This window comes from Mya arenaria, chromosome 5 (assembly GCF_026914265.1).
Source record: "Mya arenaria isolate MELC-2E11 chromosome 5, ASM2691426v1".
Taxonomy (NCBI): domain Eukaryota; kingdom Metazoa; phylum Mollusca; class Bivalvia; order Myida; family Myidae; genus Mya; species Mya arenaria.
In genome coordinates, this window is record NC_069126.1 from 54,280,421 (window position 1) to 54,306,962 (window position 26,542).

The 26,542-nt window shown below is 39.0% G+C and overlaps 1 long non-coding RNA gene across 2 annotated transcripts in view; it reads left to right on the plus strand.

The window, feature by feature from the left end:
- LOC128235076 (uncharacterized) overlaps positions 1-26,256 on the plus strand; it is a 28,193-nt gene extending 1,937 nt beyond the window's left edge. Inside the window, exons 2-7 of one of the 2 annotated variants that reach the window (XR_008261124.1) lie at positions 13,637-13,715; positions 15,206-15,363; positions 21,488-21,604; positions 23,343-23,462; positions 24,396-24,528; positions 25,670-26,256. This is a non-coding gene — a long non-coding RNA (uncharacterized LOC128235076). The remainder of the gene's footprint in view (positions 1-13,636; positions 13,716-15,205; positions 15,364-21,487; positions 21,605-23,342; positions 23,463-24,395; positions 24,529-25,669) is intronic. The other variant, XR_008261125.1, reaches the window with a different exon arrangement.
- The last annotated feature ends 286 nt before the right edge of the window (positions 26,257-26,542 follow it).

The following is a 26,542-nucleotide window of genomic DNA, read 5'->3' on the forward strand; positions in this document are numbered from 1 at the left end:
AGAGGAAAAGACAGCAGCACTGGAGTCTGCTGCCACGGTAAGTGGATAGTTGGCCAGGATGTTTAAAGAATGTGACTAAGAGGGCCTAACAGGAAAAGACAGCAGCACTGGAGATTGCTGCCATGGTAAGTGGATAGTTGGCCAGGATGTTTAAAGAATGTGACTAAGAGGGCCTAACAGGAAAAGACAGCAGCACTGGAGTCTGCTTCCATGGTAAGTGGATAGTTGGCCAGGATGTTTAAAGAATGTGACTAAGAGGGCCTAACAGAGGAAAAGACAGCGGCACTGGAGATTGCTTCCATGTTAAGTAGGGGGAAACCAGGTAAAGTAGCGTGTATTATAGTAGATAGTTGGCCAGGATGGGTGGAGAATGTGACTGAGAGGGCCTAACAGAGGAAAAGACAGCGGCACTGGAGATTGCTTCCATGCTAAGTAGGGGGAAACCAGGTAAAGTAGCGTGTATTATAGTAGATAGTTGGCCAGGATGGGTGGAGAATGTGACGGGGAGGATGAAATGGAGGGGATAGACACCTACACTGGAGACTGTATCGACTGAGTGGAGAGAAACAAGGTAAAGGGTTGGTTACTTTATTGGATAGTTGACCAGGATGGGTGGAGAATGTGACAGGGAGGGAATAACTGAAGAAAATACACCTGCACTGGAGTCTGCTTCCACGGTAAGTGGGGAGAATCAGGGTAGGGGTGTGTATTATAGTGGATTGTTGGCCAGGATGGGTAGAGAAAGTGACAGGGAGGAGGAGACAGAGGGAAAGACACCTGCACTAGAGATTAATTTAATGGTAAGTGTGGATTAAGGGTAAAGGTATTTCTATTAAAGTTTTTTAGTTGACAGTTGGCGGGATTGAGTGCATATAAATATTGGGAGCTGCAGAAGGAGGGCCTGCTTCCACTGGGAGTTGCGGTGGAGTGGGAAGGGGGGGAGGGCTTGAATTGTAGCGGCCAGGTTGGTTAGAGAAATAGAGGACTTAAGGAAGTGAACATCTACACTGGAAAAACTGCATCCACAGTGAGTTGTAAGAAAAAAACCTACTACCGTACTGGTATAAGCTTTATTTAAAAAAAAAAATCAAAACAAATAATATATGTTGGAGAAATCAGGGATCTGGCCAGACAGCCGTCCTTAATCAAGAGTGTACATCAGTTGTCATCTAACATTGGTAACTGTAATATTGTGTTTACAGGTTCAAGTATGATGGTGGAGAAGCCAGGGATCTGGCCAGACAGCTGTCCTTGTACAAGAGTGTACATCAGTTGTCATCTAACATTGGTAATTGTAATATTGTGTTTACAGGTTCAAGTATGATGGTGGTGAAGTGAGGGATCTGGCCACACAGCCATCCTTGTACAAGAGTGTACATCAGTTGTCATCTAACATTGGTAATTGTAATATTGTGTTTACAGGTTCAAGTATGATGGTGGTGAAGTGAGGGATCTGGCCAGACAGCCATCCTTGTACAAGAGTGTACATCAGTTGTCATCTAACATTGGTAACTGTAATATTGTGTTTACAGGTTCAAGTATGATGGTGAAGAAGTCAGGGATCTGGTCAGACAGCCGTCCTTAATCAAGAGTGTACATCAGTTGTCATCTAACATTGGTAACTGTAATATTGTGTTTACAGGTTCAAGTATGATGGTGGTGAAGTGAGGGATCTGGCCAGACAGCTGTCCTTGTACAAGAGTGTACATAAGTTGCCATCTAACATTGGCAACTGTAATACTGTGTTTACGGGTTCAAGTATGATGGTGGAGAAGTCAGGGATCTGGCCAGACAGCTGTCCTTGTACAAATGTGTACATCAGTTGTCATCTAACATTGGTAACTGTAATATTGTGTTTACAGGTTCAAGTATGATGGTGGAGAAGTGAGGGATCTGGCCAGACAGCTGTCCTTGTACAAGAGTGTACATCAGTTGTCATCTAACATTGGTAACTGTAATATTGTGTTTACAGGTTCAAGTATGATGGTGGAGAAGTGAGGGATCTGGCCACACAGCCCTCCTTGTACAAGAGTGTACATCAGTTGTCATCTAACATTGGTAACTGTAATATTGTGTTTACAGGTTCAAGTATGATGGTGGAGAAGTGAGGGATCTGGCCAGACAGCCGTCCTTATACAAGAGTGTACATCAGTTGTCCTCTAACATTGGTAACTGTAATATTATGTTTACAGGTTCAAGTTTGATGGTGGTGAAGTGAGGGATCTGGCCAGACAGCCGTCCTTGTACAAGAGTGTACATCAGTTGTCATCTAACATTGGTAACTGTAATATTGTGTTTACAGGTTCAAGTATGATGGTGGAGAAGTGAGGGATCTGGCCACACAGCTGTCCTTATACAAGAGTGTACATCAGTTGTCATCTAACATTGGTAACTGTAATATTGTGTTTACTGGTTCAAGTATGATGGTGGAGAAGTCAGGGATCTGGCCAGACAGCTGTCCTTGTACAAGAGTGTACATAATTTGCCATCTAACATTGGTAACTGTAATATTGTGTTTACAGGTTCAAGTATGATGGTGGAGAAGTCAGGGATCTGGCCAGACAGCTGTCCTTGTACAAGAGTGTACATCAGTTATCATCTAACATTGGTAACTGTAATATTGTGTTTACAGGTTCAAGTATGATGGTGGAGAAGTGAGGGATCTGGCCAGACAGCCCTCCTTGTACAAGAGTGTACATCAGTTGTCATCTAACATTGGTAATTGTAATATTGTGTTTACAGGTTCAAGTATGATGGTGGTGAAGTGAGGGATCTGGCCACACAGCCATCCTTGTACAAGAGTGTACATCAGTTGTCATCTAACATTGGTAATTGTAATATTGTGTTTACAGGTTCAAGTATGATGGTGGTGAAGTGAGGGATCTGGCCAGACAGCCATCCTTGTACAAGAGTGTACATCAGTTGTCATCTAACATTGGTAACTGTAATATTGTGTTTACAGGTTCAAGTATGATGGTGAAGAAGTCAGCGATCTGGTCAGACAGCCGTCCTTAATCAAGAGTGTACATCAGTTGTCATCTAACATTGGTAACTGTAATATTGTGTTTACAGGTTCAAGTATGATGGTGGTGAAGTGAGGGATCTGGCCAGACAGCTGTCCTTGTACAAGAGTGAACATAAGTTGCCATCTAACATTGGCAACTGTAATACTGTGTTTACGGGTTCAAGTATGATGGTGGAGAAGGCCGGGATCTGGCCAGACAGCCGTCCTTGTACAAATGTGTACATCAGTTGTCATCTAACATTGGTAACTGTAATATTGTGTTTACAGGTTCAAGTATGATGGTGGAGAAGTCAGGGATCTGGTCAGACAGCCGTCCTTAATCAAGAGTGTACATCAGATGTCATCTAACATTGGTAACTGTAATATTGTGTTTACTGGTTCAAGTATGATGGTGGTGAAGTCAGGGATCTGGTCAGACAGCCGTCCTTAATCAAGAGTGTACATCAGTTGTCATCTAACATTGGTAACTGTAATATTGTGTTTACAGGTTCAAGTATGATGGTGGAGAAGTCAGGGATCTGGCCAGACAGCTGTCCTTATACAAGAGTGTACATCAGTTATCATCTAACATTGGTAACTGTAATATTATGTTTACAGGTTCAAGTATGATGGTGGTGAAGTCAGGGATCTGGTCAGACAGCCGTCCTTAATCAAGAGTGTACATCAGTTGTCATCTAACATTGGTAACTGTAATATTGTGTTTACAGGTTCAAGTATGATGGTGGAGAAGTCAGGGATCTGGTCAGACAGCCGTCCTTAATCAAGAGTGTACATCAGTTGTCATCTAACATTGGTAACTGTAATATTATGTTTACAGGTTCAAGTATGATGGTGGAGAAGGCCGGGATCTGGTCAGACAGCCGTCCTTAATCAAGAGTGTACATCAGTTGTCATCTAACATTGGTAACTGTAATATTGTGTTTACAGGTTCAAGTATGATGGTGGTGAAGTGAGGGATCTGGCCAGACAGCCGTCCTTGTACAAATGTGTACATCAGTTGTCATCTAACATTGGTAACTGTAATATTGTGTTTACAGGTTCAAGTATGATGGTGGAGAAGTCAGGGATCTGGCCAGACAGCCGTCCTTGTACAAATGTGTACATCAGTTGTCATCTAACATTGGTAACTGTAATATTGTGTTTACAGGTTCAAGTATGATGGTGGAGAAGTGAGGGATCTGGCCAGACAGCCCTCCTTGTACAAGAGTGTACATCAGTTGTCATCTAACATTGGTAACTGTAATATTGTGTTTACAGGTTCAAGTATGATGGTGGTGAAGTTAGGAATCTGGCCAGACAGCCATCCTTATACAAGAGTGTACATCAGTTGTCATCTAACTTTGGTAACTGTAATATTGTGTTTACTGGTTCAAGTATGATGGTGGTGAAGTCAGGGATCTGGCCAGACAGCCGTCCTTATACAAGAGTGTACATCAGTTGTCATCTAACATTGGTAACTGTAATATTATGTTTACAGGTTCAAGTATGATGGTGGTGAAGTGAGGGATCTGGCCACACAGCCGTCCTTGTACAAGAGTGTACATCAGTTGTCATCTAACATTGGTAACTGTAATATTATGTTTACAGGTTCAAGTATGATGGTGGAGAAGTGAGGGATCTGGCCAGACAGCCGTCCTTGTACAAGAGTGTACATCAGTTGTCATCTAACATTGGTAACTGTAATATTGTGTTTACAGGTTCAAGTATGATGGTGGAGAAGTGAGGGATCTGGCCAGACAGCCGTCCTTGTACAAGAGTGTACATCAGTTGTCATCTAACATTGGTAACTGTAATATTGTGTTTACAGGTTCAAGTATGATTGTGGTGAAGTGCGGGATCTGGCCAGACAGCCGTCCTTGTACAAATGTGTACATCAGTTGTCATCTAACATTGGTAACTGTAATATTGTGTTTACAGGTTCAAGTATGATGGTGGTGAAGTGAGGGATCTGGCCAGACAGCTGTCCTTGTACAAATGTGTACATCAGTTGTCATCTAACATTGGTAACTGTAATATTGTGTTTACGGGTTCAAGTATGATGGTGGTGAAGTGAGGGATCTGGCCAGACAGCCGTCCTTGTACAAGAGTGTACATCAGTTGTCATCTAACATTGGTAACTGTAATATTGTGTTTACGGGTTCAAGTATGATGGTGGTGAAGTGAGGGATCTGGCCACACAGCCGTCCTTGTACAAATGTGTACATCAGTTGTCATCTAACATTGGTAACTGTAATATTGTGTTTACAGGTTCAAGTATGATGGTGGTGAAGTGAGGGATCTGGTCAGACAGCCGTCCTTAATCAAGAGTGTACATCAGTTGTCATCTAACATTGGTAACTGTAATATTGTGTTTACAGGTTCAAGTATGATGGTGGTGAAGTGAGGGATCTGGCCAGACAGCCGTCCTTGTACAAGAGAGTACATCAGTTGTCATCTAACATTGGTAACTGTAATATTGTATTTACAGATACAAGTATGATGGTGGAGAAGTGAGGGATCTGGCCACACAGCTGTCCTTATACAAGAGTGTACATCAGTTGTCATCTAACATTGGTAACTGTAATATTGTGTTTACAGGTTCAAGTATGATGGTGGTGAAGTGAGGGATCTGGCCAGACAGCTGTCCTTGTACAAGAGTGTACATCAGTTGTCATCTAACATTGGTAACTGTAATATTGTGTTTACTGGTTCAAGTATGATGGTGGAGAAGTCAGGGATCTGGCCAGACAGCTGTCCTTGTACAAGAGTGTACATCAGTTGTCATCTAACATTGGTAACTGTAATATTGTGTTTACAGGTTCAAGTATGATGGTGGTGAAGTTAGGAATCTGGCCAGACAGCCGTCCTTGTACAAGAGTGTACATCAGTTATCATCTAACATTGGTAACTGTAATATTGTGTTTACAGGTTCAAGTATGATGGTGGTGAAGTTAGGAATCTGGCCAGACAGCCGTCCTTGTACAAGAGTGTACATCAGTTATCATCTAACATTGGTAACTGTAATATTGTGTTTACAGGTTCAAGTATGATGGTGGTGAAGTGAGGGATCTGGCCAGACAGCCGTCCTTATACAAGAGTGTACATCAGTTGTCATCTAACATTGGTAACTGTAATATTGTGTTTACAGGTTCAAGTATGATAGTGGTGAAGTCAGGGATCTGGCCAGACAGCCGTCCTTGTACAAGAGTGTACATCAGTTATCATCTAACATTGGTAACTGTAATATTGTGTTTACAGGTTCAAGTATGATAGTGGTGAAGTGAGGGATCTTGCCAGACAGCCACCCTTGTACAAGAGTGTACATCAGTTGTCATCTAACATTGGTAACTGTAATATTGTGTTTACAGGTTCAAGTATGATGGTGAAGAAGTCAGGGATCTGGCCAGACAGCTGTCCTTATACAAGAGAGTACATCAGTTGTCATCTAACATTGGTAACTGTAATATTGTGTTTACAGGTTCAAGTATGATGGTGGTGAAGTGAGGGATCTGGCCAGACAGCTGTCCTTATACAAGAGTGTACATCAGTTGTCATCTAACATTGGTAACTGTAATATTGTGTTTACAGGTTCAAGTATGATGGTGGAGAAGTGAGGGATCTGGCCAGACAGCTGTCCTTATACAAGAGTGTACATCAGTTGTCATCTAACATTGGTAACTGTAATATTGTGTTTACAGATACAAGTATGATGGTGGAGAAGTGAGGGATCTGGCCAGACAGCTGTCCTTATACAAGAGTGTACATCAGTTGTCATCTAACATTGGTAACTGTAATATTGTGTTTACAGGTTCAAGTATGATGGTGGAGAAGTGAGGGATCTGGCCAGACAGCTGTCCTTATACAAGAGTGTACATAAGTTGCCATCTAACATTGGTAACTGTAATATTGTGTTTACAGGTTCAAGTATGATGGTGGTGAAGTGAGGGATCTGGCCAGACAGCTGTCCTTATACAAGAGTGTACATCAGTTGTCATCTAACATTGGTAACTGTAATATTGTGTTTACAGGTTCAAGTATGATGGTGGAGAAGTGAGGGATCTGGCCAGACAGCTGTCCTTATACAAGAGTGTACATCAGTTGTCATCTAACATTGGTAACTGTAATATTGTGTTTACAGGTTCAAGTATGATGGTGGTGAAGTGAGGGATCTGGCCAGACAGCCGTCCTTATACAAGAGTGTACATCAGTTGTCATCTAACATTGGTAACTGTAATATTGTGTTTACAGGTTCAAGTATGATGGTGAAGAAGTCAGGGATCTGGCCAGACAGCTGTCCTTATACAAGAGAGTACATCAGTTGTCATCTAACATTGGTAACTGTAATATTGTGTTTACAGGTTCAAGTATGATGGTGGTGAAGTGAGGGATCTGGCCACACAGCTGTCCTTATACAAGAGTGTACATCAGTTGTCATCTAACATTGGTAACTGTAATATTGTGTTTACAGGTTCAAGTATGATGGTGGAGAAGTGAGGGATCTGGCCAGACAGCTGTCCTTGTACAAGAGTGTACATCAGTTGTCATCTAACATTGGTAACTGTAATATTGTGTTTACAGGTTCAAGTATGATGGTGGTGAAGTGAGGGATCTGGCCACACAGCCATCCTTATACAAGAGTGTACATCAGTTGTCATCTAACACTGGTAACTGTAATATTGTGTTTACAGGTTCAAGTATGATGGTGGTGAAGTGAGGGATCTGGCCAGACAGCCATCCTTATACAAGAGTGTACATCAGTTGTCATCTAACATTGGTAACTGTAATATTGTGTTTACAGGTTCAAGTATGATGGTGGTGAAGTGAGGGATCTGGCCACACAGTCATCCTTGTACAAGAGTGTATATCAGTTGTCATCTAACATTGGTAATTGTAATATTGTGTTTACAGGTTCAAGTATGATGGTGGTGAAGTGAGGGATCTGGCCAGACAGCCATCCTTGTACAAGAGTGTACATCAGTTGTCATCTAACATTGGTAACTGTAATATTGTGTTTACAGGTTCAAGTATGATGGTGGAGAAGTCAGGGATCTGGTCAGACAGCCGTCCTTATACAAGAGTGTACATCAGTTGTCATCTAACATTGGTAACTGTAATATTGTGTTTACAGGTTCAAGTATGATGGTGGAGAAGTCAGGGATCTGGCCAGACAGCCGTCCTTGTACAAATGTGTACATCAGTTGTCATCTAACATTGGTAACTGTAATATTGTGTTTACAGGTTCAAGTATGATGGTGGAGAAGTGAGGGATCTGGCCAGACAGCCCTCCTTGTACAAGAGTGTACATCAGTTGTCATCTAACATTGGTAACTGTAATATTGTGTTTACTGGTTCAAGTATGATGGTGGAGAAGTCAGGGATCTAGCCAGACAGCTGTCCTTGTACAAGAGTGTACATCAGTTGTCATCTAACATTGGTAACTGTAATATTGTGTTTACAGGTTCAAGTATGATGGTGGAGAAGTCAGGGATCTGGTCAGACAGCCGTCCTTATACAAGAGTGTACATCAGTTGTCATCTAACATTGGTAACTGTAATATTGTGTTTACAGGTTCAAGTATGATGGTGGTGAAGTGAGGGATCTGGCCAGACAGCCGTCCTTATACAAGAGTGTACATCAGTTGTCATCTAACATTGGTAACTGTAATATTGTGTTTACAGGTTCAAGTATGATGGTGGAGAAGTCAGGGATCTGGCCAGACAGCCGTCCTTGTACAAATGTGTACATCAGTTGTCATCTAACATTGGTAACTGTAATATTGTGTTTACAGGTTCAAGTATGATGGTGGAGAAGTGAGGGATCTGGCCAGACAGCCCTCCTTGTACAAGAGTGTACATCAGTTGTCATCTAACATTGGTAACTGTAATATTGTGTTTACAGGTTCAAGTATGATGGTGGAGAAGTGAGGGATCTGGCCAGACAGCCGTCCTTATACAAGAGTGTACATCAGTTGTCATCTAACATTGGTAACTGTAATATTATGTTTACAGGTTCAAGTTTGATGGTGGTGAAGTGAGGGATCTGGCCAGACAGCCGTCCTTGTACAAGAGTGTACATCAGTTGTCATCTAACATTGGTAACTGTAATATTGTGTTTACAGGTTCAAGTATGATGGTGGAGAAGTGAGGGATCTGGCCACACAGCTGTCCTTATACAAGAGTGTACATCAGTTGTCATCTAACATTGGTAACTGTAATATTGTGTTTACAGGTTCAAGTATGATGGTGGTGAAGTGAGGGATCTGGCCAGACAGCTGTCCTTGTACAAGAGTGTACATCAGTTGTCATCTAACATTGGTAACTGTAATATTGTGTTTACTGGTTCAAGTATGATGGTGGAGAAGTCAGGGATCTAGCCAGACAGCTGTCCTTGTACAAGAGTGTACATCAGTTGTCATCTAACATTGGTAACTGTAATATTGTGTTTACAGGTTCAAGTATGATGGTGGTGAAGTTAGGAATCTGGCCAGACAGCCGTCCTTGTACAAGAGTGTACATCAGTTATCATCTAACATTGGTAACTGTAATATTGTGTTTACAGGTTCAAGTATGATGGTGGTGAAGTGAGGGATCTGGCCAGACAGCCGTCCTTATACAAGAGTGTACATCAGTTGTCATCTAACATTGGTAACTGTAATATTGTGTTTACAGGTTCAAGTATGATGGTGGTGAAGTGAGGGATCTGGCCAGACAGCTGTCCTTGTACAAGAGTGTACATCAGTTGTCATCTAACATTGGTAACTGTAATATTGTGTTTACAGGTTCAAGTATGATGGTGGAGAAGTGAGGGATCTGGCCAGACAGCTGTCCTTGTACAAGAGTGTACATCAGTTGTCATCTAACATTGGTAACTGTAATATTATGTTTACAGGTTCAAGTATGATGGTGGTGAAGTTAGGAATCTGGCCAGACAGCCGTCCTTGTACAAGAGTGTACATCAGTTGTCATCTAACATTGGTAACTGTAATATTGTGTTTACAGGTTCAAGTATGATGGTGGAGAAGTGAGGGATCTGGCCAGACAGCCATTCTTGTACAAGAGTGTACATCAGTTGTCATCTAACATTGGTAACTGTAATATTGTGTTTACAGGTTCAAGTATGATGGTGGTGAAGTGAGGGATCTGGCCACACAGCCATCCTTATACAAGAGTGTACATCAGTTGTCATCTAACACTGGTAACTGTAATATTGTGTTTACAGGTTCAAGTATGATGGTGGTGAAGTGAGGGATCTGGCCAGACAGCCGTCCTTGTACAAGAGTGTACATCAGTTGTCATCTAACATTGGTAACTGTAATATTGTGTTTACAGGTTCAAGTATGATGGTGGTGAAGTGAGGGATCTGGCCAGACAGCCGTCCTTGTACAAGAGTGTACATCAGTTGTCATCTAACATTGGTAATTATAATATTGTGTTTACAGGTTCAAGTATGATGGTGGTGAAGTGAGGGATCTGGCCACACAGCTGTCCTTATACAAGAGTGTACATCAGTTGTCATCTAACATTGGTAACTGTTATACTGTGTTTACAGGTTCAAGTATGATGGTGGTGAAGTGAGGGATCTGGCCACACAGCTGTCCTTATACAAGAGTGTACATCAGTTATCATCTAACATTGGTAACTGTAATATTGTGTTTACAGGTTCAAGTATGATGGTGGTGAAGTGAGGGATCTGGCCAGACAGCTGTCCTTGTACAAGAGTGTACATCAGTTGTCATCTAACATTGGTAACTGTAATATTGTGTTTACAGGTTCAAGTATGATTGTGGTGAAGTGAGGGATCTGGCCAGACAGCCGTCCTTGTACAAGAGTGTACATCAGTTGTCATCTAACATTGGTAATTGTAATATTGTGTTTACAGGTTCAAGTATGATGGTGGTGAAGTGAGGGATCTGGCCACACAGCCATCCTTATACAAGAGTGTACATCAGTTGTCATCTAACACTGGTAACTGTAATATTGTGTTTACAGGTTCAAGTATGATGGTGGTGAAGTGAGGGATCTGGCCAGACAGCCATCCTTATACAAGAGTGTACACCAGTTGTCATCTAACATTGGTAACTGTAATATTGTGTTTACAGGTTCAAGTATGATGGTGGAGAAGTGAGGGATCTGGCCAGACAGCCCTCCTTGTACAAGAGTGTACATCAGTTGTCATCTAACATTGGTAACTGTAATATTGTGTTTACAGGTTCAAGTATGATGGTGGTGAAGTGAGGGATCTGGCCACACAGCCATCCTTATACAAGAGTGTACATCAGTTGTCATCTAACACTGGTAACTGTAATATTGTGTTTACAGGTTCAAGTATGATGGTGGTGAAGTGAGGGATCTGGCCAGACAGCCATCCTTATACAAGAGTGTACACCAGTTGTCATCTAACATTGGTAACTGTAATATTGTGTTTACAGGTTCAAGTATGATGGTGGAGAAGTGAGGGATCTGGCCAGACAGCCCTCCTTGTACAAGAGTGTACATCAGTTGTCATCTAACATTGGTAACTGTAATATTGTGTTTACAGGTTCAAGTATGATAGTGGTGAAGTCAGGGATCTGGCCAGACAGCTGTCCTTGTACAAGAGTGTACATAAGTTGCCATCTAACATTGGTAACTGTAATATTGTGTTTACAGGTTCAAGTATGATGGTGGAGAAGTGAGGGATCTGGCCAGACAGCTGTCCTTGTACAAGAGTGTTGATCAGTTGTCATCTAACATTGGTAACTGTAATATTGTGTTTACGGGTTCAAGAATGATGGTGGAGAAGTTAGGGATCTGGTCAGACAGCTGTCCTTGTACAAGAGTGTACATCAGTTGCCATCTAACATTGGTAACTGTAATATTGTGTTTACAGGTTCAAGTATGATGGTGGAGAAGTGAGGGATCTGGCCAGACAGCTGTCCTTGTACAAGAGTGTACATCAGTTGCCATCTAACATTGGTAACTGTAATACTGTGTTTACGGGTTCAAGTATGATGGTGGAGAAGTCAGGGATCTGGCCAGACAGCTGTCCTTGTACAAGAGTGTACATAAGTTGCCATCTAACATTGGTAACTGTAATATTGTGTTTACAGGTTCAAGTATGATGGTGGAGAAGTGAGGGATCTGGCCAGACAGCTGTCCTTGTACAAGAGTGTACATCAGTTGCCATCTAACATTGGTAACTGTAATACTGTGTTTACGGGTTCAAGTATGATGGTGGAGAAGTCAGGGATCTGGCCAGACAGCTGTCCTTGTACAAGAGTGTACATCAGTTGCCATCTAACATTGGTAACTGTAATATTGTGTTACAGGTTCAAGTATGATGGTGGAGAAGTGAGGGATCTGGCCAGACAGCCGTCCTTGTACAAATGTGTACATCAGTTGTCATCTAACATTGGTAACTGTAATATTGTGTTACGGGTTCAAGTATGATGGTGGAGAAGTGAGGGATCTGGCCAGACAGCTGTCCTTGTACAAGAGTGTACATCAGTTGCCATCTAACATTGGTAACTGTAATACTGTGTTTACGGGTTCAAGTATGATGGTGGAGAAGTGAGGGATCTGGCCAGACAGCTGTCCTTGTACAAGAGTGTACATAAGTTGCCATCTAACATTGGTAACTGTAATATTGTGTTTACAGGTTCAAGTATGATGGTGGAGAAGTGAGGGATCTGGCCAGACAGCTGTCCTTGTACAAGAGTGTACATCAGTTGCCATCTAACATTGGTAACTGTAATACTGTGTTTACGGGTTCAAGTATGATGGTGGAGAAGTGAGGGATCTGGCCAGACAGCTGTCCTTGTACAAGAGTGTACATCAGTTGTCATCTAACATTGGTAACTGTAATATTGTGTTTACAGGTACTGGTTCAAGTATGATGGTGGTGAAGTCAGGGATCTGGCCACACAGCTGTCCTTATACAAGAGTGTACATCAGTTGTCATCTAACATTGGTAACTGTAATATTGTGTTTACAGGTTCAAGTATGATGGTGGTGAAGTGAGGGATCTGGCCAGACAGCCGTCCTTGTACAAATGTGTACATCAGTTGTCATCTAACATTGGTAACTGTAATATTGTGTTTACAGGTTCAAGTATGATAGTGGTGAAGTGAGGGATCTGGCCAGACAGCTGTCCTTATACAAGAGTGTACATCAGTTGTCATCTAACATTGGTAACTGTAATATTGTGTTTACAGGTTCAAGTATGATGGTGGTGAAGTGAGGGATCTGGCCAGACAGCTGTCCTTATACAAGAGTGTACATCAGTTGTCATCTAACATTGGTAATTATAATATTGTGTTTACAGGTTCAAGTATGATGGTGGTGAAGTGAGGGATCTGGCCACACAGCTGTCCTTATACAAGAGTGTACATCAGTTGTCATCTAACATTGGTAACTGTTATACTGTGTTTACAGGTTCAAGTATGATGGTGGTGAAGTGAGGGATCTGGCCACACAGCTGTCCTTATACAAGAGTGTACATCAGTTGTCATCTAACATTGGTAACTGTTATACTGTGTTTACAGGTTCAAGTATGATGGTGGTGAAGTCAGGGATCTGGCCAGACAGCCGACCATGTACAAGAGTGTACATCAGTTGTCATCTAACATTGGTAACTGTAATATTGTGTTTACAGGTTCAAGTATGATGTTGGAGAAGTCAGGGATCTGGCCAGACAGCTGTCCTTATACAATAGAGTACATCAGTTTTTGCAGGTATCTATCAGAAAAGTATTAAGCTACAAATACTTCCAAGGATTTTGGCATTCCTTATGAATGTACAAGGTTAATGACCTGACTTTTAACAAACAAGATTTATTCTAATTATGTTAAAGTTTGTAAGTTCGGACAAAGCATAGTTATTTGACCAATAAATAAAGCTTTACACCATACTGATATTTTATTTGTTATCACTTATCAATACAGACCAGTTCATTTACTGATGCAGACACATTTTCACCAAAATCAGGTGTATAGTTTTTAATCTTGTCAAAAAATACCTGCAGAACTATTTTGAAACTGTAAGTTTGAATTTGCTTGCCGTCAATTTTGGAAGATTATCTCTGTGTAAAGATTAAGTCTCAACGCTGAAAAAAATCCACTATTTTCCACATGCTGTGTAACAAATAAATATTTTGCAAGAAGGAAGTTTTAGCCCATTTTTAGGGAGAAATACTCCGACCCAAACTTCCTTTAAAGACTCAGAAGTTTTTACCTTCAACATTTTAACGGGCATATTCCTTGTTTATGTCATAGTGCATATGCACAGATTTAAGGCCTGTAAAGGAAAGAAAGAGGAAGTATAACTACCACTTCAGAATCTGAAGACAAAATAAGTTGGCAATCTAATTGTATGAAATAAACCAACTCATTATTTTTTAATATTTAAAATAGAAATAACCATAATTATCAACATTGTGTTTAAATACAGAAGTGTAAAAAAAGATAATATAGTGAGAATTTCAACATTTAAGGCAAGGGAGGCAAATCTATCATGAGAAATGGTAAAAATGCAAATCTTAGTGACTTCCCTTTAACTGTAGAATTTATAACCTGTTATCATTATTGGTATAATTATCAGCTCAACTGTGTTTTGAAAATCAAAAAGTCAAGTTATTGTCATTACCTTGGTGTCATTGGCATTGTTGTGATTTTTTTTAAATATTTGCCATAACTTAAAAAAATGTTCAAGATATTCAAATGAAACTTGGCACATATTTTGCAGGAGACACTAGACACTAGACACATGTATAGCAAGTCCTATAACTCTTCCTTCAGTTATTGCAAAGTAATGTCACTAAATAGTTGGAAAAAGTCATGCAAAAAATATCACATGTCCAAAACTTAGGTAACCAAGATATTCACATGAAACTTTTTTCATCATTTTTAATTGTGTTTCTAGATGCACAGTCAGGGTTGCAGAAATGTTTAGGAGTAGGAGAGTATATCCCCTAAAGAGTGTGGGAGTGTTGGGGTCCTCCCTCAATGGGTGCTAAGGGGTTCTTGGGGTGTAGCCTGTCGGCCCTAAAATGAATTTTAGCCTTTTCTGAAAATGAATCTTGTTCTCTGCATGTTTTCAAGGATCTTATAACAGAATTGTGTAACTTCATTTCTTAATTAGAGAATTGCTCACTTACAGTTTCTACAGGTTACGAATTCACATGTCGAGAATCTATTAACCAATGTTTCACAATGTACATATTCAGGAGTGGAACAAGGAACACTTCCTCAGTTTCGTCCAGTGTCAGAAGTCTGTCAACGATGCCCGGAATTTAGAGCAGTCTGTTTCCATGGTGAAGTCACGTATTGAGTAGAAACTCCACAAACTCTTCTCACAGAAATCTACAGACCTGAAACTGGCCAGGTAGTTGATGTTAAAAACATGTTTTTGTTGACATTATCTAATTCAATCAGAATTATGATTCCCTTCATGATTCAGTCCTCAAAATTCAGATTCTCATATTGTTACAAGCTTGGTGTATGGGTTTTAGAAGCACCGACCATTCACACGTTTTACTTTGCTGTTTTGATAAGTATTCTTAATCCTGGACTGTAACTCAAAAACTGTTTAAAATTTCACATGAAACGTCGACATGTTTTGGTAGTGGTATGGTTTTAGCTGAAGAGTTGTGGAAGGGTCCTTTATTGGTAACACCCTTCAGCTTTCATGGAGACTTTTTTTACAGCATGGGTACTCTTCTGCCTTCATAGAGGTAAAGGCTTACAGCTGCACTTTCACAGATTCACAATCAGCTGATTATGTCTCCCCCTCTCTGGGGGAGACATATTGTTTTTGCCCTGTCCGGTAGTCCGTCAGTCCGTCCGTACGTCACACTTCGTTTCCGATCGATAACTGGAAAACCGCATGACCTAGGATCACCAAACTTGGTAGGGAGGTTGGTCGTGAGGTGTAGAGGATCCCTATTGTTTTTGGGGTCACTAGGTCAAAGGTCAAGGTCGCGGCGACCCCCAATATAAAAAACATTTCTGCTCAAAATCTTGAGAACGGTTTGACCTAGGTTCACCAAACTTGGTAGGGAGGTTTGTCATGAGGTGTAGAAGATCCCTATTGTTTTTGGGGTCACTAGGTCAAAGGTCAAGGTCGCGGCGACCCCCAATGTAAAAAACATTTCCGCTCAATATCTTGAGAATGGTTTGACCTAGGTTCACCAAACTTGGTAGGGAGGTTGATCATGAGGTTTAGAAAACTCCTATATTTTGGGGGATCACAAGGTCAAAGGTCAACGTCGCTGTGACCTCTAATGTAAAAAAATATTTCCGTGCAATATCAGGAGAATGCTTTGATCTAGGTTCACCAAACTTTGAAGTGAGGTTGGTCATGATGTCTAGATGATCCCAATTGTTTTGGGGGTAACAAGGTCAATAGTCAAGGTCGTGGTGACCTTCCATGTAAAAATCATTTGCGTGTAATATCTTTATGTCTCCCCCATTCATGGGGAGACATATTGTTTTTGCCCTGTCCGTCAGTCAGTCCATCAGTCTGTCAGTCAGTCAGTCAGTACGTCACACTTCGTTTCCGCCCAATAACTATAGAACTCTTAGACCCAGGAACTTCATACTTGGTATGCTAGTTGGTCATGACTAGTAGATGACCCCTATTGAATTTGGGGTCACTAGGTCAAAGATCAGGGTCAACGTGACCTTGAGGTGAAGAAACGGTTTCCACTCAATAACTAAAGATCCTTTGGGTCCAGGAACTTCATACTTGGTATGCTAGTTGTTCATGACTATTAGATGACTCCTATTGATTTTGAGATCAAAAGGTCAAAGGTCAAGGTTACCTTCAGGTAAAAAATGTATGTTGGCAGTGACCTTAAGCTTAAAAATGGTTTCTGCTCAATAACTAAAGAAAGCTTGTACCCAGGAACTTCATAGTTGTTCATGACTAGAAGATGACTCCTATTGATTTTGAGATCAGTAGGTCAATGGTCAAGGTCACCGTGACCTTGAGGTGAAGAAACTGTTTCCGCTCAATAACTAGAGAACGCTTGCAACCAGGAATTTCATACTTGGTATGCTAGTTGGTCATGACTAGAAGATGACCCATATTGATTTTGAGATCACTAGGTCAAAGGTCAAGGTTGCCATGACCTTGAAGTGAAGAAAAAGTTTCCGCTCAATAACTAAAGATCCTTTGGTTTCAGGAACTTCATACTTGGTAAGCTAGTTGTTCATGACTAGAAGATGACCCCTATTGATTTTCAGATCAAAAGGTCAAAGGTCAAGGTTACCTTCAGGTAAAAAATGATACGTTGGCGGTGACCTTAAGCTTAAAAATGGTTTCTGCTCAATAACTTAAGAACGCTTGTACCCAGGAACTTCATTCTTGGTACGCTAGTCGGTCATGACTAGTAGATGACCCCTATTGATTTTGAGATCAGTAGGTCAAAGGTCAAGGTTGCCATGACCTTGAGTTGAAGAAATGGTTACCGCTCAGTAACTAAAGAACACTTGCACCCAAGAACTTAATACTTGGTATGCAAGTTGGTTATGTAGATGATCCCTATTGATGTTGTGATCAGTAGGTAAAAGGTCATGGTCACGATGACTGTGAGCTGAAAAATGGTTTCCGATCAATAATTGAATAACGCTTGCGCCCAGGAACTTCATACAATGCAAACTTCGTTTACATTTTCCATGATTAATCAACAACACTTTCTTCTCTTCACTATTTAATATAATCGAATAAACCAAACTTCACTGTTGGTTTGTCTCCAGTCCAAAGTTACAAATTTCATGTCCATCATTTATTTTTTCTCAGCTACGACCACACAATAGGGGAGACAAGCGCTTTTTCAAAAAAGCAATCTCTAGTTTTGGAATCAATTCAGTCATATAAGATAACTCACAATAGAACAGATCTCATTTGTGAGGTAGACTGTAGAAAATCTCATTTTCTGAAAGCATTAGTAACACTTTTAGTAAAAAAACATCAATTTTCAAATGAAAATATGAAAACTGCAATCTGCTCTTTTGTCAGCAGTCCTATATCACTGGCTGGATTCCAAACATTTTCACAAAAATTGGCTCATTCCAAGACAAAAAATAAAAAAAGTTGTCAAAACAGTCAAACTGTGAGAGTGCAGCTAAAAGACTGTCGAGTGTTTTGTTTTGATTTAAACTTTAATATGACAACACAAACAAACTTAACATATTTGCTTGTTGAAACCTAATATTACTTCCAATGAAAAACAATACTATTATTTTCTGTAAAGAATCATGATGTTGAACAGCCTGATACATATAGAACCCTGTCCTTTCCAAAACCTGGCTAAAAGCCTACAAGTGGCAGTATGGACATGTTTAGCAATCTTTTATTAATTGTTAACTTATGCCTACAAGTGGCAATATGGACATGTTTAGCAATCTTTTATTAATTGTTAACTTATGCCTACAAGTGGCAATATGGACATGTTTAGCAATCTTTTATTAATTGTTAACTTATGCCTACAAGTGGCAATATGGACATGTTTAGCAATCTTTTATTAATTGTTAACTTATGCCTACAAGTGGCAATATGGACATGTTTAGCAATCTTTTATTAATTGTTAACTTATACCTACAAGTGGCAATATGGACATGTTTAGCAATCTTTTATTATGCCCCCTTTTGAAAAAAGTGGGGTATATTGTTTTGCACATGTCGGTCGGTCGGTCTGTCTGTCTGTCGGTCGGTCGGTCGGAATACCAAATGGTTTCCGATCAATAACTTGAGAACGCTTTGACCGAGGGACCTCATACTTGGTATGTGTATTGGTCATCACCAGCAGATGAACCCTATTGATTTTGAGGTCAGTGGGTGAAAGGTCAAGGTCAGTGTGACCTTTACATGAAAAACGGTTTCCGATCAATAACTTGAGAACGCTTTGACCCAGGAACCTCATACTTGGTAGGTGTATTGGTCATGACCAGCAGATGAACCCTATTGATTTTGAGGTCAGTGGGTCAAAGGTCAAGGTCAGTGTGACCTTAACATGAAAAACGGTTTCCGATCAATAACTTGAGAACGCTTTGACCCAGGGACCTCATACTAGGTAGGCCAATTGGTCATGACCAGTAGATGAACCCTATTGATTTTGAGGTCAGTGGGTCAAAGGTCAAGGTCAGTGTGACCTTTACATGAAAAACGGTTTCCGATCAATAACTTGAGAACGCTTTGACCCAGGAACCTCATACTTGGTAGGTGTATTGGTCATGACCAGCAGATGAACCCTATTGATTTTGAGGTCAAAGGTCAAGGTCAGTGTGACCTTAACATGAAAAACGGTTTCCGATCAATAACTTGAGAACGCTTTGACCCAGGGACCTCATACTAGGTAGGCTTATTGGTCATGACCAGCAGATGAACCCTATTGATTTTGAGGTCAGTGGGTCAAAGGTCAAGGTCAGTGTGACTGTAAGCTGAAAAAAGGTTTTCTGATTGTCCATATTTTATTTTCTTATATAGTAGACAGTAGAAATTTATATGTCACTAAATGCATGAGTTGAAGTATCAGTTTTCAGTGAACATCTAGTTTAATTATGCCCCCCTTCGAAGCAGAGGGGTTATATAATTGCTTTGCACATGTCGGTCGGTCTGTTGGAAGACCAAAGCTTGTCCGAGTGATAACTCAACAATTCCCGGACCTATGGTCATCAAACTTGACATGAAGATTAGGTATGACCAGTAGATGACCTGCCTCATATGCATCCAATGACAAATCAGCTGTCATTTCAGTCCATGCATATTTCATTCAATTGTCCAAATATTTCTGGCAACTTGGCGCTCAGGGGGCATAATGTTTGACAAACATCTCTTGTTAATTGTTAACTTATGCCTACAAGTGGCAATATGGACATGTTTAGCAATCTTTTATTAATTGTTAACTTATGCCTACAAGTGGCAATATGGACATGTTTAGCAATCTTTTATTAATTGTTAACTTATGCCTACAAGTGGCAATATGGACATGTTTAGCAATCTTTTATTAATTGTTAACTTATGCCTACAAGTGGCAATATGGACATGTTTAGCAATCTTTTATTAATTGTTAACTTATGCCCCTTGATTGACTTATCAAAACTGACAAGTGCATGATGTTAGTGCCCTGAAGTAAGTTGTATTGGACATCTCCTGTCCATATCAAACCTCCACAGTGTACATTCTGCTAGAACATTCCTTAATTATGTTGGCACCATGGTACTATGATGTTATTAATTAGGTGATTTAATATTAGCCCAGTTATTTGTACAAGGTCAGCTGTATTGGCCTTAGCCTGATGGGGAAGGCATATAGATATTGCTGACTTGGGGCAAATAACTCAGCCAATATGAAATCACCTAATTAATGAGTATTTAATCAACTAACTATTACATATATATATATATATATGCCATTTTGGTTTAAAACATTCTGAGACCTTACCTTATTATTTCCGTTTTTCATTCATGGATTCTTCTTTTTTAGACATGACTTTCCTGTTTATTGTTTAAAGTGACATTGTACAGACTTATAAATACAGCCGATTGCATTGTATAGTCTAAGGAAACCAATCTTTCTGTGATTATTTCGTAAATCATTTGCCAAAGGCTCAAAATTGTTTTCACCTTCATTGTCCAATCTGTCGGTATCCAAAAAAATAATTGTCATAAAATCCACCAACAGGTTTAATACAACTGTAATATCAAACCGTACAAAGTGGTTGAAGTCTTTAGGCTTGTAATTCCAAATTTGTTTTAAACAAGGCACACAATTTTTAAAGTAAGTTTCAAGTTTTATTTTCATCATGACATATAATATGCATGTGATATCACAAAACAATGAAACATATATTAATTAATACCAAATAAAACACTTAACAAACATATTAAACACAAAAAAAGAAAGGAAATAACCTTTACTAAATAATATTAGTGAAAATATGAAGTAATAAGACACAATGGAATGGTATTGTTATTATGAACAGTTCTTGTAGTTAATCGGAGTATGGAGAATGAGACATCTGAATTTCAGTATTTAAAGATAGTTTTACAGAACAATGCCAACTTAATTAATTTAGATCTATTGTTACAAGCCATAAGTTCATCTTATTTGAAAGAGTTTGGGTGACAAATGTAATAAGGAACAATAAGTTTTTTTACGTACGATTGAAAAAAGGTTACATTCAAGTAAGTAGTGAAATTCATCACCAAACAGTTGGTTAAACTGAAAAAAATGGCTGCCTTGTAAAATTATTTACAGCAATCCCATATTAGGGCAAGTTTTGACAGCAAAGAAAACGGTCTGTTTTTCCTATCTTTTATGTAGCGAGTTTAGTTGCCAATAAAAACAACAGGAGCTCTTATTGGCCGACTTTGTCGAAATTGGGCTACTTTTGGCATATATTGTCATCAATTGTCAAGTATTAGTATAACTATTGTCCCAGTGTTGCTTCAAATGTATAATAGTTGATTATTAAAGTTCGATAATGCCCTGTTCTTCTGTTACAGTATCCTGAACATAGCTGTAATGGACCTGTCTATACACCAGACCTTTCCTGTCCATATCAGACCTACTTTGTGTAACAGTGTTCTGTGTTAGAGTGCCTCAACTTTAAAATATTCCAGGTAAGTTATCAGCTGAAACGATTTGTGGTGTATAAGCTTTTTTTTTTTTAAATTGTTATCATTGGCATTTTTGTCCAAGTCTTTTAACCTTGACCACAACTAAAAAATATTCAAGATGTTCACATGAAACTGAGTACACATGTTCAGTGTCAATGCAATGACCAACATTTCTTCCATTGCCACATACATATTGCAGTATACATAAATACACAATATATGTACAGTCGAAACCCGTTGGATCGATATTCGAGGGACCGGCAAAAATACTTCGAGCCTCGAGAATATCGAGCCAAGCGGGATTGCTTATTAAATGTGTATTTTTAAATGCGTTAAAGAAAGACTTGTTAACCTTGTTTGTTATTTGCTACGTTATATCTGCAAGAGTATTTATTGCCGTACACACTTCGTACAGTTCACAACATGCCGCATTTGATTCTATGAAATCATTTATTTTTTTATTTATTTACGCAATAAAATATAAACCCTTCCATATGAGAACAATAAACAAGCAATCTTTACACTGAGTTAGGAACACATACGAATAGCTTAGGTTGTATTGGGGCCTTCTCTAGATTGCTCAGCATTTGATATTTGTATGAATTCTTCCATTTGGAGAAATATTCAGCGCATTATTTTTATGTGAAGACGCCTTATCAAAATGCATTGGGAATTATACATGAAGTAACATACTTTTGATGTATGTACTCTTGCCAATTAAAGACCGAAACTAAAGTGATAGCATGTTTGCTCAAACATCGCTAATCGCTAACTAAGGGAATTGTTTATAGAAAAAGGGCTGTATTGGTTGTTCTTTGGCTGATCAGTTTTCATTAAACAGAGAACAGACACCAGACGGCAATAACAGTTAGGACCATTAAACAAAGTTGTGTTATGTTCATTTTAAAAGAAGGAAAAATTAGAGGTGTAATAGTATTAGCATCCAGCTACCTCATATATATATCATGCCTCCAACATAAATGACGCAACGCCATTGGTTCAGGACTGATCATGTGGTGACCCCATACTTTTCCATATTGGGTCACCAAATTTATATCGTACCAAAATGGCGTCTTTTTTCCGATTCCGATGAATATTAAGATGAATAAATGAAACATATACATGTAAACATGTTGTCGACGTGACATATAGGTTACGGGGTAAGTAGGTGACCCAAATCGGGATATAAGGGGCAAAGGAAACCATATATTTGGGTTCAAGCTTCACTCCAAACTGATATGGTTTCCTTTGCCCTGTATTTCCCATATCGGGTCACTCACTAGCCCCGTATCTTATAATATGTATGTCATATTTGCTGTTTTAATGTATCTTCATGAAATACAAATGCTTACACTAACTTTCTGCAATACCCGGAATTGTCACTGGAGAATATTTAAACTAGGCCTGTATTTAATGCTTCCATACTATTCTTGAATAAATCAAGTTCGTATACACTGACTTCGGCTACCATGGTATGTAATTACATTAACATGGCATTAACTTTTCTGGCCTTAATTTGGTTTTTTCATGTTCAAAAGTTATGTTTGCTCTCTGTTTCCGATTAACTTCAACTAAATTCTTATCTAGTGTAAATTGTAGCATAGAGGAAAATCATAATTATCTTCATAAAAATATTGCTTTCTTTCATTATTCTGTGTAACAGGCATTATAGTCTTATATGTTAAGTCAACAAATATCCTCATATATAAAATATGAATTTGATCCTTTACTTCGGCTCCAGAGTGTATTCTGTCCAAATACAGGATGATATACAATGTAGGGGACATTCTACACAGGATAAAAAGGGAAGCGAATCTAGCTGATGGAACAACAGAAGATGATGTGGTCACCTATATCTCAGGTAGAATAATCACCACTGGCAGTTTAAGCATTGCAATGTATTAATATTTCTTCTGATGTTACAACCAGCTCAGTTGAAGGTCAATGTCCATGTGACTACATTTGGTGCCCGCTCCGTTTCTCTTGAACCACTTGAAGGATTTTTAAATAACCTGACACAGATGTTCACCATACTGAGACGATGTGCCAAGCGTATCTTACAACCAACTCAATTTAAGTTCACCCTTACAGATCAAAAGTCACATGACTATCATATGACATTATTTCTGTCCAATGATTACCATATTTAGACAATGAACAGGTCGTATGTTACAACCAGTGTGGTTCCATGTCAAGGTCACACTAAAAGGTCAAATGTCATAAGACTGCATTTCGTGTCTGCTCTATATCTCTTCAAAGCCTTGAAGGATTTTTAAATAACTTGCCACAAATTGTCCACCATATTAAGACGATGTGCAGGGCGCATATTACAACTTGCTAAGTTCAAGGTCACAATTAGAGGTATAAGGTCATTTGACTTCATTTTGTGTCTGCTCAATATCTGATGAACCACTTGAAGGATTTGAAATAACTTGCCAAACTATTAACCATATTGCGATGATGTGCACAGGGGTTGACGTTTGTTTTTAATTACAAAAACAACTGTCTAGTTTAATATGATAAAATCTGAAGGTAAATGTTATTATGTTAGGAACAAAAAAAGAGAGAAATATTTGCATGCATGTATACAGTACGTTTAAAATAGGTAGATAGTGAGGAATCATCCCATTTCAGTGAAACATCTTAATATATTTATTTACAGATATTGTGTTGAAATGGACTCTCTGTCATAAATGGTTATAAGTTGAATATTGATCCACTCTAGTGCTCTTGTTTGTAAACAAAGTTTTGTAAACTTAAGATGTGAGTAATGTTAATAATACATCTCCTGCAGATTTATGTGATCGAGCACATAAGAAAGACAGTCAACAGCTCCGACAGACGTTACCACGGTTAAAGGAGAAGATTTTCCGCACCAAGCAGGCCCTAGACAACTGTACACATGCCAGGCCGGCAGCGGACGACTGGTAAAGAACAGTTTACATATATATACAGGCTGAGTATTGTGTCAATGAAGATAAGATGGTGAAGGTTGGTTTTTTCTCTAACAAGTGTAATTTCTCATGGCCCCAGTGCTGGTTTCTACCAGATAATGTACTTGGCAATGATTTTATAAGTTATCAGCTTTTGTGACCAAAGAACTCAACAGAACTTATTATGAACTAAACACTTTAATTGTATTTTCTTGATAGGAATATTTTGTCTGTTATTATCACCAATATAATACTTCTGGTTGGGGGAGCTATCCTGCAAATACCATGGAGTTATATATTCTTGCTTAACACGCTTTAAAGGCAAGGACCCCTGTTGTCACAAGGCTTAAAGACAGTCTCATGTATTAGCTATATTTCACCCATCACTGATTCAAATTTGAGACCCTCATAGTTGATTTATCCAGGTATCTTTTTTTTTATTTATCCATGGTCACAGCTTATTGCAAATAACTCAAACAAGTAAATCTACAAATAGATTTGGCGTTACGTGACATCATCATGCATTACTTTTATTTATATATTGTTGGAATTGTCATAAACTTTAAACTTATGTTCTTCCTATGTAATTGAATGTACATTGACTGTCTGGAAAGTTTGAGACTGAGAATGTATCTTTACACAAGCTAAATAAGAAAATAATTAAGAATATAGAGCTCTTGATTACCATTCATGTCTTAAATGCTGATTTTTAAATGGATTAAATCACTAGAATGGGAGAAGTGTTGCTATGAAAACCTATGTTTCTCAGAGCACTTATTTTTTTTTTACTGCCATTCAGAAGTACAGTCTTGGTTGAATATTAATTCCTAGATTTAAGCACTAAAACGCCTGACGGTTATGTGTTGTTTGCTGTAACCTTCTGCTAGGTTTCGATGTCTTCTGAGGTTAAAACAATTCGAAAAAAGAAAATTGAAATAGGTGCTTTTAATCTTACTGTTAAACAAACGATATCAACTTCATGCACAGATCAGAATGCTGCTATGAGGTTTTTTTTGCCAGTATTTAAAGAGCATAAAAATACAGTACCATTTATTTTTGTGCGTTATATTACAACTTCCATGTTTATACATTACTATCAACTGTGAAACGTTTTAGACCATGTTTTCTATACCAGGTGGTTGGAGCTCAGCCAGAACGGTGTCTCTTGGGTGACTGTAGATGACCACACCTTACAGCAGTACATGGACAGATGGACAGTCCTAGTGACCATCTTTAAGACAACAGCTTCTACACAACCAGTGAGGGAGACCAACTTTCATCTGTGATTGCACATAGACAATTAAAAATGTACCTTTAATTGCTCTGACAGAAATGAAGGCAGGTGTGCTGTGGACAAGTTATAAACTAAGGAAAACTGAGTTTTGCCTCATTAAGCTTAAAGAGGCTTAATTTCAGAGCCCTACTAGATGAGCAGATCATTCTTTATCGGAAAACCTCACATATGCAATCATCAAAGTAAACCTCTTAAACAGTGCTTTAAATAAACTAAATTAGTGTTAATGCAGACATCAAGCAGCCTTGAAGGGTGTGGTCAAATGCTAACATATATATATATACATGTATACATAATTGAATACATGTCTGTTACTTTAATATATAAAATTATGCAAAATGTAAAAATAAGTGACAGATGAAAAGTTAAAGGACCTAATTGCGTAAACCATAATTACATACTTGATCCTAGCACTGAAACAGATTAAACAATAATTGAATGTACAAGTTGACTGTTTGTAATTTCTTTGTGTTTCTTTTTAGCTCACCTGGGCACAAAGTGCTCTGCGTGAGCTATTGTGATAGGGTGATTGTCCGTTTATCATCGGTCAGTCATCAACATTTACCTTCATACAACTTATCCTAAACCACTGAATCAATTTAACCAAACTTCACAGGAATGTTCCTTGGGTGGTCCTTGTCCTGATTCCCTTCGATAAAAATGTTTACATGCAGAACTCTGGTTGCCATGGCAACCGAAAGGTAAAAGCGAAGT